The sequence below is a fragment of the Stegodyphus dumicola genome, chromosome 5 (genome assembly GCF_044657685.1).
Source record: "Stegodyphus dumicola isolate Sdum_Otavi_A_Nest chromosome 5, ASM4465768v1".
In the NCBI taxonomy this organism is placed as follows: Eukaryota; Metazoa; Arthropoda; class Arachnida; order Araneae; family Eresidae; genus Stegodyphus; species Stegodyphus dumicola.
This window is the reverse complement of record NC_140772.1, coordinates 197,201,328-197,212,442: the sequence shown is the minus strand read 5'-3', so window position 1 is coordinate 197,212,442 and position 11,115 is coordinate 197,201,328. Positions and strand designations below refer to the sequence as shown.

At 32.6% G+C, this 11,115-nt stretch overlaps 1 protein-coding gene across 2 annotated transcripts in view; it reads left to right on the top strand.

Annotated features, from left to right (window-relative positions):
- The first annotated feature begins 910 nt into the window (after positions 1-910).
- LOC118194812 (uncharacterized) overlaps positions 911-11,115 on the top strand; it is a 76,635-nt gene continuing 66,430 nt past the window's right edge. The window contains exon 1 of one of the 2 annotated variants that reach the window (XM_035366018.2): positions 911-1,698. The gene's annotated coding sequence lies outside the window, so the exon portion shown is untranslated. The remainder of the gene's footprint in view (positions 1,699-11,115) is intronic. The other variant, XM_035366019.2, reaches the window with a different exon arrangement.

Here is an 11,115-nt window from a genome sequence, read left to right as displayed (position 1 = left end):
TAACGCTCATTGGGATAAAAATGCTTAAAAATAGCATATCTTTAGAATTTCCAGTAGACAGCCTCGCGAGCTGTAGATAAAAATATTTTATTCCATATAATGTTCCACGGATGCTTTTGAAAACGTTGAGTTTGTTAATCAAAAATTCGTTAAAGGTTTAAAAAATGAAATAAATAATAAAACAAATTCGAAATTCAGAATTTGGGCTTCCACATGGCTATTCGAGAGGAGGACTATGTTATTCAAAATCTGATGACTCTTAAGTATCGCTGTTTTTCACAGTGCGAGAAACATATTCATGCAGATTCATCATTATTTAATTTCTTTAAATATGACAGAAGTAGATAATATTTGGTGACAGCAGTCTGAAAAATGATTCAACACTTTTAATGATTTCACGCAAAAGGCTTTTTCGAGACTAATATCCCTTCTGGGCTAAAGATAAAAGAATTAAATTAAAACATACCATTAAGAGGCTTTTGAAGGCCTGTCTGAAAAGGACGTTGCAGAAATTCGGAAGGTAATAGATCAGAAGAATATATCTGATTTAAAGTTCAAAATTGCTTTAGGATAAGAAATGATTAAATGAAAAACTTCAGTTGGCAAACTTCACCGGATAAATATTTTTTTAAAAAAGTGAGTATTTTAGAAATTATTTAACAGTTGTTTAACGCTTAGGTTTTTCGAAGTCATATTGCAAATTTGGTTTCTGTATTTAAAACTATAATTTACCTGGAATATGTATAAAATCAAGGTATAATTTTCTAAATATATTTTGCTATTTGTCTCAGTAACTAAATCATAATTTTAATTATGTAAAAATCTTTAAAATGACCATTTTTTTTTACAGATGATGAAAGTCATGTTAAACCGTGGATGGTCTCCTTAGAGAGATTTCTCTGATTTAGGGACTGAAAAATTTGAATTAGATGATCCTTTTCTCATATTCCAATGCTCGCAGACGATATTACGTTCTTCACAAACTGCGGGGAACATTTTCTTTCATGAAACAAAGGAATACAAAAGCTGCCCTGCGACTATCCCAGAAAACATATTAAGAATAACTTTTTCCCATTCGAATGAAAACAGTTTTGTAACTTTAGAAAATTTTAACACAATAAATCGCTAAAACAGAAAACACCTGAATAAAAAAGAAAGCTGTTTGAAAAGGAAGGAAAATCAGCGCACAGACAATCGTTTTCCTTGTTTTAAAGAGACGAAAAAATCCAATATTCCACAGCGGACAAACTGAAAGTGCCCGAAAGGTCCTCCAAGACGGGAACAATAATATCAATAATAATAACCTGTGGATATAACTGAAAATTCGAGTTGCCAAACGGCGGAAAGTAAAAAGTAAGAAAATAAAAATACTTGCCGACGACGGCCTAAGCGAAAAGTCGATTTTTCTTCGAGGAGCGATCAAATTTAGATCCCCGGTGAATGCCATTGGTCACCGGAAATGCCGCCTTCCGATTGGTGCCGACAGTAGTGTGACGTCGTGGCAAAGGTGGTTGGCGCCGAAACTAAGAAAAATAGCCAACGTATTCTAAAAATCGGCCCGGCAGATATATATATTCGCCAACAATCCTGCTTAGCCTCACTTAATAATCGACGTTTCGGCGTAACAGTTACATCCATATCAAAAATTAATTTTAGTTTTCAAACTTGGAGACGTTTGTCAAAATTTTCACCAATAAGGTAAGTTTCTTCTAGTTTCAAACTTCACGGTATGCTATTAAAATAACTAACACTGTTTGCATTCATATCTAATATTATTTATTCTGATACATGTTTTATTTGAATGAAGTACTGATGATGATATACTTCTAAATTTTAATTCATTTATAACCGGCTATAATAACTACATTTGATCGGAAGGCGTTATAAGCGGCTGATGTTAAAAACTGTTTTCTCAATTGAAGTACACGCTCCGTAAGTCGATCATTTATAATTCTAAATTTATTTTCTGTAAAGACGGTCATCTTTGAAAAGTGATTTTCAATACAGATGTTTATTTTATGTTTTCAGGCATTCTAACTTCAGTGATACTGATCTTAGCATCATGGTCGTTATAAGAGAATAATATTACACCAACAGAAAATTATGGAAATCTTGACAAATTGCTTTGAGTTGCTTATATATGTAATTAAGACATTTGTATAATAATTTGAAATACGTAAGAGATAAATTTAACGTAATATTGAAACCAGAATTAATCAATCAACCGAAATGGATGATAAAATTCGTTAAATCTCCAGATATTAAGGTAGACACACAGAAATGCAATGAAATGCAAAATTACGTACTTACTTTAGAACAAATACCTTAAGAATAATTGAAAGATGTTTTATAACGGATTGCAGCGTTAGATTTCTTGAAAATTTATCTATATAAACACTATTTACATTTCATATTTCATGACATAATTGTCATGAATGAAGTAGGCTTTAATTGACGGAGTGCGAAATTTGTCTCTGTAGTTCTTGGATATGCTAACATCTGCATCTAGTATAAAACTCGATGATGGTGATGATGAGGATGATGGATGAAACTTTTTTGTAACTTATATACTGCAATATTCACTTCAGATTTCTAGTTTTAATTTGTTCAAACAATAACGTATATGTGTAATATTTTAATATATTTTTAGTTATATTATTTTACGTTCAGTAATAAATAGCCATTTCATCTTATAAACGGCAAAGATTCAGTTTCACGATTTTGGCAGCTTAGATATATTACGTTTTTACGAAGAGTATTGAAATATCTTTATGAGTACTAGAAATGTAAGAATTTTTTAAACTTGTATAAACTCTTCTGCAATAGTTGCAGCTGAAAGTTTCAGACTGCAAGTTTACTAAATCTAGTTTAATATTTTTTATATTTTAATTTTTAGTATTAAACACTTCTTCATGGTATTAGAATCTAATATGAAGTTTTCATCTTGCAATTTCTCTCTTTTTTAAAGTCTGAATTCATTTCGAATATTTCTGTTTCAATTAAAAATTTTTAGACAGCGTTCAAGAGTTCCCCCTCGTATACCAATTTTCAGTCAGAATTCTATTTTAATTTCTATATCAAAAAGATAATCTAGTAAACAGATTTCTCCCTCTTTACCAACCTACTGTGTGCTTCATTTCATCGCATTCATCTAACATTTGATAAATAATTGTCAATAGTTTTTTGTTTTGTTTTGTAAACTATGGAAATATACTCGAGGGCTATCTGCTTAACGCTTATGCTTTCATGAAAAATTTTCTAAGGAAAACTGTCTCACACTTATGTTATACATGAGCAAAACAACACCCATGCAGTCACTCGTTTTCTGAAATTTGAATCCAAGTAGAACTTCTAGTGTTCACTAATTTTCTTCGCTTTGCAAATGATGGGCTCGTTATCAACAAGTGAAATCTGAAAAGTGGCTGATAGGTTAAATTTTATTTCTTCCTTCTATAGTATCTTTTTTTCATTCTCAGCGATTGCATCTGTAATAAAAATTTCGCTAAATTAAGCAGTTATTAACAGCATTTACTGTAACTTTATTCTATAAATTTCAGGCGGGGGATAAAACAAAACAACATAATGAACATTAAGTTTAAATGTGACATTTTATGATACCATTTCCAAAGTCTTCTTAATGATAACGTTCTATGATTTGGATTAAATAATTAACGTTAATTACGTTAATTATCAAATAATCACACTTTTTATATCCTTCAACATTTTAAATAATATAAAGCTTAAACTGGATTTTTGAACATATGGAAATTTATCATCACTAAGAATCTGATATTGACAGGGCAGAACGCACCTAATTTGCTTGAAAGCGAATGCTATACAAAGTAACGTAAAGTGAAAAATAGAGATTAGCGAGGGAGGTCTTCCAGTCTAATTCCAAAATTTTTTCTGAAAAATGTATAGGAATCTATTCATCTACAACTATATTACAGTAAAAATGCAGTTTTAAGAATTTGAAAATTCGTCAAGCTAATAGATTCAAGTAATAAACGTATAAAATAATGATTGAAGAGAAAAAGGCGTATTTTGCTTATCAATAGACAGTATCATAAAATGAAAGATTAATTGAAACTAATGGAAATTTAATCTCTGAAAAATTAGGTCACAACGTAAGAAATTATTGAAATCACTTCATTGTGAAAAATGTCTATTACTTACTCATTTTAGTGCAAAACAAGAAGTATACACTGTACTTGATAGTAAATGTGCTTATTGCTGATTTAATTCATAGCACAGATTAAGTGGAGGCCCTTAAGTCATCACTTCGCTTAAAGTACCGGTTTTCAGCCTATTGACTAACGTGTACCATCTAAACAAAAATTGAAAAACTTTAGTACCACCCACTACATTAATATTAAAACCAATTGGCTATATTATACTTGCACACGTAAAAATATATTAAATTAAAAATTGGTTATCATTTTAATTATCAAAACTTTAGTCGTAATACTTTAATTCTAAAATTTAGTCCGAAATTTGGGCCTGTTTAAGAGAGATCAATTTCTTTATGTGTCTTATTTCACTTAACTTTAACCGTAAATTAAGATCCAATTTTAATTTTGTTTCGTATTTCTTTTTCAAATAAAACGAGGAAGAAAATACTCACTCGCACAAATAGGTTGTGCAAAAAGGCAATAAAAATTTGAAATGCCTTTAAATTCTTTTTTTGGGTTCAGCCTAACGTTACTTGTTAACTTAGGCTCTGAAGTTCTTACTTGTGAAATCTTCAGTTAGAGTGCAATCACAGAAAATTTCTATCAGTTTTTAATTTGTGCCTTAAGATTAGAGATTTAATGCGGTTCAAGTAAGATGGTCTGCTCATTTCAGACATGCACTGGTCTTCAAGAATTTTTCTATATTATTTTAGATGCATTAATTTACTCTCGCACGTATAAGAACTTCTTAGTTCCTAATAATGAGTGTCATGTTATTTTCATGTTAAATAATTCATTTGTATTACTTTTAAGCCTATTTTTTGTTCTCTTCAGCATGTAAAGGGTAAAGTATTGTAGCATAATATCATGCAATGTACCAAAAAGTTTTAAAAAATTCCATTAAGGCATTTTTAACGTTGAAATTATGTACAATTTTGATTTTGAAGTACTTATTCATTATGTATGAGTGAAAAGAAACTAGATAGAAAGTAAGCCGAAAAAAAAAGTTTGAGCGCGAAGGATTAAACTGCCTTAAAATGAATAACGAAATGCTTTTCTCAGAAACTTGGGAATTAGCAAACATATTAGCGGCTGTGCGCTCTAGAGTGAAAAATAAGAATAGTTTTCGCATTTAAAATATTCTTTAAACAGTTTTCAGTTATCAACGGCAAAAGGCATGGGAAAAAGAAGTGCAAATCTTAACACTTCAAAATGTACAGTTGGTAAAAATTCATTACAGAGCGGAAGCAAATCCCAAGTGCGAACATATGTACATAACAGGCATGCATTAAACATTAAGTATCCAAATAGTACTAGTTAATGATGGTAACATAATAGAGCTCGAAAGCTTTTTTATACTTTTCAGTTTCGTAAATCAAGAGTAAATAATTCTGAAAACATTCGTAAGTGTCAGCTGTATGTACTGTAAGTGAAATGGTTTGGTTTATGTGATTACGGCAAAGCCTCGAGCGCTATTTTCCTAAGGGTAGCGATGCCTTCGTGGAGGACGTTCTAAGGAAAACTGGCTCGTATACACGTTCTGCATGGGGAAAACCATGAAAACGCCTATGCGGCTCGCCCATTCTTAGAATTCGAGCCTCAGCCCAAACTACAAGTGTTCAGCGACTTTACTGCTCGGCCGGTGGTGGACCTGTAACTGAAATGTTAATTTTAATTATGTAAATTAGCGTATTGAAAAAAAAAAGAAAATCAAATGGTCTTGGAGCTACATAGAATTATCAGTTTACTGAGCATTTTAATTAAGCTGGTTTCGTATTCAATTTAAACATGGGAAGGACACGAATGCAACCAGTTCGATCATGGTTGCATGTGTGATCATGATCGAACTGGATTGGTTTTTAAAGTACAAGAAGGAGAGATATCTTTTAGAAATAAAAAAAATTCCTATTCGTATTTAGTCTTTTTATTCAAAATTTGTTTTAATACTTATGATTTCGCTTGAGATAACTATGAAATTTCGTTTGAGATAACTATGAAAAAGAAACGGGACAGTTTTAAATCGCCTGATTTATCAAGTAATATATAGTTTTTATACATTTAAATTCTTAGTTCCTAATAATGAGGGTAAGTTAGTTCCTAATAAGGAGGAACTAAGTTCATTCCTTCCGCGAGATCTTGCAATGTAAGGGTTAGTTCACCGAGATTGCATTTTGAATCCAGTTTACAACTTAATGCAGTTTAATTTCCCAATTCGGCCAAAAATTGTTTATTAGAAATTATACACAATTTTGACTTTTAATTTTTTTACATATTTCACTTTCATCATTTTGATTGTCCTTTTTCATTTCATTTTAATTCCAATAACGTTTCCATGATGCCAGCGTAACAAATTTAAAAAATGGAAACTGCTAGAAAGAATAATCATGAAAAGCAAATCAGGGTTCAAAGGATTATAATGGCCCACCAGCGGCCGAGCGGTAAAATCGCTGAAGACCGAGGTTCGATTTCCACGAACGATCTGGCTGAATGGACGTTTTCATGGTTTTGCCATGTGTAACGTGTATATGAACCAGGTTTCCTTAGAGAGTCCTCCACAAAGGCATCCCTCCCTTACGTGTTGTGCCTAAGAGAGAAGCACGTAAATAATAATGATAAAAGGATCATAATGCCTTAAAAGGTTTCGTAAACTATTTTAAAGCGGAACCTGGAAGTTTGAGAATACCTCGGTAGTACTAGATGACGTTTGAGAAGGAGCGTATTCTTTTTAAAGAATTTCTGTCACCTTTAAAAAGATGTCTTGTCCCTTTAGAAAAAGATTTCGTATCGAAGAACGTTATATGTTGGGTTAGAGAAAGATTAACTGCAGTGATTGTTACAAATATTTCTAGTGCCATGTGTATGCTTCAGTCTGTTTCTGAAATCGTGACTGCTAACCAGCTGGACGACTGAGAAGAAAAAATGAAAGTCTGAATAATTTCTATATTTATTTTGTTCTTTTTATTAAACTATGTAACGGATATACTTAAATTAAAATTCATTCAAGTATTATTTTTATTTATGAAATACTATTTTGTTACGTTATATAAACTGGTGGCATTTAAAATTTCTACACCTTGAAGGAAGCGCATAACAAAGCTGGAATTCTTATTGGAGGTAAGATGTGCAAATGAGTTTCATCTCAAAACATGCTCATAGTATAGGCAAGAGAAATAATACCACAAAGCAGCGCAAAAAGCAAACTGAAATGCCACTGCTTCGGTCAGAAATCACTTTTACGTATTGCTTACTGGAAGGGAGGCTATGTTATGTCTTTTTCACAAAGAAAGAACTCCCATGAGAACATCTTAGGATCAGGACGTGAGGTAATCATACCGTGCATTGCGTGCGATTGCGAATTATGGTACTAAGCAAGAGATGCTTTGTTGGCTGAGATCTATAGAATACTACTATATTTTACTAGTGATGGGTTCAGAAGAGCCACACGGAACTTGTGTGGAATCTTAATGATTCTAAATAATTCATAAAAAAATATTTTATGAATTCTAAATAATTCATAAAAATGAACAATGCCTTGGATATCTGGCTTCTTGTTCGCATCGTACAGTCGGGTCATGTGTTTTGAGTCAGAAACTGGGTACATTGCACAGCACTAAGTACTTGCATGAATGGTGCTCTGGTATCTAAAACGCTGCAGATTCTCAGCAAAGCTACAACTGTTTTGCTTCCTTTGACATTGCACCATTACAATTAGCTCTTATAATGGTACATTGAACAACGCATACATAGGAATCTTTTCTTATAGCATCATAATTGTTGTATCCAAGTATGAAAATCCCGAGGGTAATGAATGTTGGAAGCTTATATTCTTCATAGTATACCCAACCAACACCTGGAGTGATGGTATCAGTGTCATAGAGATACATCTTACATTTGGTACTTCAACCAGCCATCGCTATATTACTGACGTTGAAATGTCCATGGCCTTACGAAATACTCGGAACTTTCTCGTTCCACCTTTCAGTAGGAAAATGTGAGACCACGTGTTGCTCATTCTGTCTTAAATTGCCTAAACACACAGGGTGTTCAACTCCTCGGTTCCTTTTTCAGATATCTCACCAAATGGAAATGTATAGTCGATGGTTACAGAGAGACCGATTACGTAGCATTCATCAGCAAGTACGACTGATGAATGGCATGGAACTGCAGCAGCATCGAGCTGAAATACCTGTAACTGTAACAGAAACTCTGTTCGACTCCACGCTCAGCCATATTTAGCAGCTGCTATTGTCTTCAGAACTCGGCTGCCCCCATGGTACTGATTCATCCATCACGTTCTGTAACTCAAAATTACCTTAAGTTTTAATCATTCATTTTTTCACTATAACTCATTTGTGAAACATATGATTCTTTTAACAACTTTGTTTTATGAGGTAGTAAGTTTGACAGCTAGTCGTACATTACTCGGGAAAAACCGTTTCTTCTAAACTTCGCTTATTTTCAGATAAGAGTAATGCTTATTCTTTGGTGGAACGCTGTAAAATCTAATCTGAAACACAACATATACTTTCAAGAACAAATTTATTAATATAAATTTAAATCAACTCTAACCACGAAATGTTTCAAGTATCTCAGAATGATTGCACACTCTTAGTTTTTAAAAATAATGTAAAAAATTTTAATCGTTCTTATTGTTTGTAGATTATAGTTCAAAATTTGAACATTTGAGTGAAAGCATTCTTGGGAATAGCGGAGCCCATCAATCATTTAGCTGTCTTATTAATGAGAAAGTTGCCCAGGGTTCACCACCGGAGGAGACCGATATTAATTCCCCTCAAAAGAAGAGAAAGACATACACATAAAGCCAAGCTTTGTGTGATATTCGAACACCCGAACAATCGGGCTAGTATTAAGCTACAATAACCGCTATAGAGTCTCTTCATATTTAAATTATAATAGTTCTTATAATTCCATTGTAAAAATTACTACTTTTTCGTCCTTTGTTCTTTCTGGAATTTGAATAAATTGCCCTTTATAATTTTTAATCTCATTTTTTCTCAAATTACAATATTGCCCTTATATATATGAAGTGACTTTTTTTAATACTTTCAATTCATTTCGTAAGGGCTCAGCAGCGGCTGAGTCGTTAGGCACTGGTAGTTCGGTCCGAGTTAAGAATCCCGCAAACAGGCTGGCTGCACATTTTCGTGAGTTTTCCCAAGTGTAACGTGTATACCAGCCAGTTTCCCTTAGGAAGTCTTCCAGAAAGGAAACCCTCCCATTAGGCAGATAGCCTTCGAGGCTTTGCCGTAATCACATAAACCAAACCATTTCGTAAGGAGTGAAAATGACCATATTAACGAATTATTATAAAGCCAAATTGATATTGACTTTTATTTATTAATTCCGGGCTCAAATACTTGCAAAACCGGAAACTTCCATAAAAGGCAAGAAATCTTGCGTGGATATCCTTTTTCAAGTATTGCTATGGGAAGATAGCGTTTGTTCGCTATTTAAGCTTAATAATAACAGTTAACGTACCCCTTGCTACAACAAATGAGAATTTGATTAATTTCGTCGGGAGCATTAGGAAATACAAAGACCGTGTTGGATAAACCAGCTAGGAAAATTCTTAGCGCCATTTTTTTTAACTTCCTAATGCAGAGCTCATTTCTCAAACTCATGAGCATTTACTCTAATTAGACGCAACGCTTTGCTTTATTGTGAGACCCTCCGAATAAAATTCGAAACTTCAGTCGTATTACACAGAAGTAAAGTGAGTTTTTAGAAAGAAAATTAAACGTCTCTAAGAGCGCAAATGGGGTAATCTTCGCATCCTTTGGTTTAGGAAAAGTGTTTCCGACATCAACATTAGCGTCCTTAGCAAATACCTGTGAGAAAATGATACTGTAACGAGATTAAGATCTCGTTTGGAAGCTCGAAGAAAAGGGAATAATTAAGAACCTAGGATGTAATCCAGTATAGAATATCTGTTTATTTCTTACTTTCTGAATAAAGCCATCAGTAAAACTCAGTCGTTAAATTTATGAAAAACATAATGTGAATTCATTACCGTATCTGCATCTCCAAATTCCGCAAAAAATGATATTAATTAATGCCAATAAAATTTAAGATGGGATCGTGAAATGGCAATACGCTAAATTTACTCGGACATCTTATATTCGAATAGCCGAAGTAAGAAAATTTTAACCATACTTTGCTTATCAAAGTAAAACTAAATCAACCATTTGAGAAGTCCATTTTCTTAAACATATTAAAAACGTGTTTTTCTATTGTTATGTGTTTGTACGCTGTGATACATTTAATAGCCAAGCCGACAAAGACAAATATTGTCTGTCGACAAGAGATTTAATTTATTTTTCCTATTTAATTGATATATAATAGCCTAACAGACTTAGATGTTTAGAAGCAGTAAACATATTTCTTGATAATTTAAATATTTATTTTATTTTTGACGTTAGCAAACTCTTAAAGAGCTTTTTCAAATAGGTTGCTTATTACGTTACGTTACATGGGGTTATGTTACGCAACCATGCATTTAACAATTTATCAACAGCACAACTTAAAAAAAAAAGAAGCCATTTTACAGAGCCCATCAGTGTTCATGTGCATAAGACTGCTAAATATCCGGGTTCAATTCCCAGATCACCGAAAAAGGAATTATACATGTTAGAACGTTTTTAATGGTTAAGTAGGCGTTATCATGGTTTTCTCCATGTGAAATGTGAATACGAGCTAGGCTTTATTGGAAAGACTTCCGTAAAAACATTTCTAACTAAGAAGTTTTCACATGGTTTGTCATAATTAATCAAGAAATTAAGAGTTGTATTTTTTAAAAAGTAGAAATAAAATAAAATATTAAAAGATTGCAAAGGGGAAAATTCTAACTCTTAAAAATAAAAATCTGAAAGCTTTCAGATTTTACATTACGACCAAAGGGGCGTTTTTCTAACGTTCTGTGTGT